We start from the raw sequence: 3160 nt of genomic DNA, 5'->3' as shown, positions 1-3160 counted from the left end.
ACCTGTCAGAGGCAGGGAGGCTGGGGAAGGTTGGAGGAGGCTGGGGAAGGTTGGCAGGCATTGGTGAGCTGCACAATTAAGCTGTGGGAAATGTAAAAGTCTACAGACCACCTTCTGCATCTGCCCAATCATAACTAAATCTTGGCAGATAAGATGGCGAAGCAGTTCCGTGGGGACAGTGAGAATGACAGGTTTGAACTCGGTCTTCCCGGTTTGTTATTCTTTATTGAATTCCCAGCTCAGCAAACCTAGGAGCCAAACAGGAGCCAGAATGGACACATGGAAACTGCTGGGGTCGTTGAGGAAACTTCTGAGACGACAGAGAGCCAGCTGGTTCTGAGGATTAATATTCTCTGCATGGTGTGTGCTTTTCTATCCTGCATCTTTTATCACCTCTGTGTGCCTGGGAGGTTTCCTGAGAGTGGAGCCTGCGTCTATTGTGGCTAGTTGCCGTGTTTGTTGAAGGGATTCCTAGGCTTGAGATAGTCACGTGGTTAATCCTCTCATATGGGCTTTGAAGCAAGACAGACACAGTTCCAAAGGCTGCCAAGCCACTACTGTGTAGACTGTGGGCATGTGCTTACGCTTTCTAAACTTCACATAAAAGCTTATGTGAGCTGAAAATAAATACTTCAGGAATGTCGTTTTAAATTACCACCATTGTTAAAGTGTCCGAAGCTGAAAACATCTGTAAATAAGAAGACAAATACTAGCGGGTTTTAAATAAAAGGGAGCAGGGAAGGATCTGTGTAGGGGGAAGTGGGGAGGGGGTAGCTAGTAGACCAGTCTTGGGGCAGTGGCTGGCACTCTTGCTTCAAGCCTCTCTTTACAAATAAAAATGCAGTCATGCTGCCATCCAGCCCAGTCACTACTGGGGAAAGGAGCTCATGCTTCTAAAGGTGCAGTATACAGTCTGGCAACTTGGCAGACATGGCTAAAATCCTAATGACACGGTGTCTATCTATCTGGCTTGCACTATTTTCTAGGAATCCTGCCCAGGAGACCCTAGAGGAAAAACTGCAAAAAGGTAAAGGCATTTCAGCTTCTCTGTCTGCAGAGCTCAAGCCGCTGTGTCCAAGTGAAGCGAAGCTTTCTCTGCAAGCTGCAGTCAGGGATCAGGGAGATATGGAAGGTTCTGGGGCGAACTAATTCTCAGGCCAGCCAAACAATACCTAAGAAAACAACTGTAGAAGGATCGGGGAAAGCCAGCAATAAACTTGAAGCAATTTCTAAACTTTAAAATGCTCCTTGGTACAGGGAAATAAAGGAGAAATGGAGAGTGTGCAGGGGTGGGGTTGGGGGAGGTGAATCTAATTCTCTCTGAAAATTGACCCTGCCCCTGTAATTCAAAAACTGCAGACCACCGGGGGCGGGGGGGGGTCTAATCTGACTCTGCATTGCATCCAGCCTGAAGCTGACACATGGCTTGGAGAACAGTGCCCTATTTTCTCTCAATTCCCTTTGGGACCCTGCGGAGGGCACTTTCTTAAGTGCTCATCACGTGCACAGGCCAGACTTCAAAGCCAGCTTCAAGCCTGAGGTCCTGTGTGTCTGGGTGGTTTTTAGGGTTTTCTTTCTAATTTCCCTTCCTTTTCACAGCTGATTTTCTTCAGAAAAGAAGCTATATAAAAAAAGAACCTATTGCATTTCCAGTTCCCATCACCGCAATTTCCACATGGATGTGACGTGGAAGGCAGCTTCCGAAATGCCCAGGTGACTCACTCGGGGACACCCCGGGGCGGGACCTCGGAGTTTCTCCGGGCGGGGCGGGGGACGGCCTCGAGCGCCCTCTGCCGGCCGGTCGCGCGCCACGCGGGCGTCACGTGACTGGAAAGTCCCTCGGAATTCCCCAGTGGCTGGCTGGCGAAGCCTACAACTGAAAGGCAAAAAAAGGGAACTGCCCAGTCTGCAGCCTTCCGAGCCGGAGGCGGAGCGGCGAGCCAGGCCTCCGAAAGACGTGCACACCCCCCAGCCAGCGAGCCCGATCGGGCGTCCATGGGGCTCCGCCTCGGCCCGACCCCCACCACCACCCGGACCGCGACCCCCCGCTGCTGCTGCTGCTGCTGCGGCTGCGGCTGCCGAGCGCGCCAGTGACGGCCGGCCGGCCACTTGGGCTCTACGAGGGCTCCGCGCGGCCCCAAGAGGTGAGCTGCGGGGTGCACGGCTAGCAGGATGCGGGGGTGCACGGTCAGTGGGGTGCACTGTCAGCCGGATTCTGGGTGCACGGTCGGCCCAGCGTGGGGCTGCCTTGCTCCGGCTTTGCAGGGATCCTGGGGTTGGAGTATTGTTGGCCAGAGCTGAGGTCCCTGTGCCAGGTGTTTAGGTTGACAGCCCCAAGTTTCTCCAGCCGACTAGTTAGCTAGCTATTCCTTTTCGATCCTGCAGGGTGACGTGAGCTGCAGCTGGCTGATAAATAGTCAGTCACCTTTCGGGTTCCTAGGTCGTGTGGTCGTGTGCCCCCCCCCCCGACTCCTTTGGAAATCAAGTGCAGCATGTTCCTAGGCACGTAGACATTGCAGAATCGCGCTGGGGTTTCTTCCCATATTGTGCATAACTGGCCCAACAGGGAATGGGTTTCTCAGAGGCCACCAAATCCAACTTGGAGACTTTAGCCAACCTTTCAGTGATCTGTGGGAAGAGGGTTGCGGGGCGGGAAGTGGAGGGGAGCGGAGGGGCGTGCTTTGAGATTGCCACTAGGTCCCTAGTTGCCACACTATAAGAAGAGTATGCATGCAGAAATGATTCGCTGGCCTGCTTGTTGGGACTCCACTCTAGGTGGCATGTAAGACTTCCTGCTGCAGCCCCCCCGACTCCACACTCAGACTGTGGGGTTGTCAGTCCCCTGGTCCTTCGTCCCACATCCTGCCACCTGGCCTCTCAGGAAAGCTGAGGTATTAGGAGCCCCTTTTGGAGCATGCTTTGTTTTCAGTTCTCCTGGTCTCTGATCTTTCTTTGGAAAGCTAGTCTGGTCAAGTGGGGGCATCGTTTGGAACTGATCATTGTTAGTTAGTCTTGCATACACTGATGTCCCCGATTATTGAGCAAGCGATCAGGTCTCCATTCTTGTTGTCTGAGATGCTGCTGCTTGGATCTTTTGCAGTTCAAGTCTCCATTATGGGTTTTTTGGTTTTTGTTTTTAGTTTTTGTTTTTGTTTTCTTT

The 3160-nt window shown here is 52.7% G+C and overlaps 1 protein-coding gene across 1 annotated transcript in view; it reads left to right on the top strand.

Annotated features, from left to right (window-relative positions):
• Positions 1-1789: 1789 nt before the first annotated feature.
• Tnfaip3 (TNF alpha induced protein 3) overlaps positions 1790-3160 on the top strand; it is a 14340-nt gene continuing 12969 nt past the window's right edge. Inside the window, exon 1 of the mRNA XM_031380522.1 lies at positions 1790-2144. The gene's annotated coding sequence lies outside the window, so the exon portion shown is untranslated. The remainder of the gene's footprint in view (positions 2145-3160) is intronic.

This window comes from Mastomys coucha, unplaced genomic scaffold (assembly GCF_008632895.1).
Source record: "Mastomys coucha isolate ucsf_1 unplaced genomic scaffold, UCSF_Mcou_1 pScaffold2, whole genome shotgun sequence".
Taxonomy (NCBI): domain Eukaryota; kingdom Metazoa; phylum Chordata; class Mammalia; order Rodentia; family Muridae; genus Mastomys; species Mastomys coucha.
This window is presented reverse-complemented; position numbering and strand designations above follow the sequence as displayed.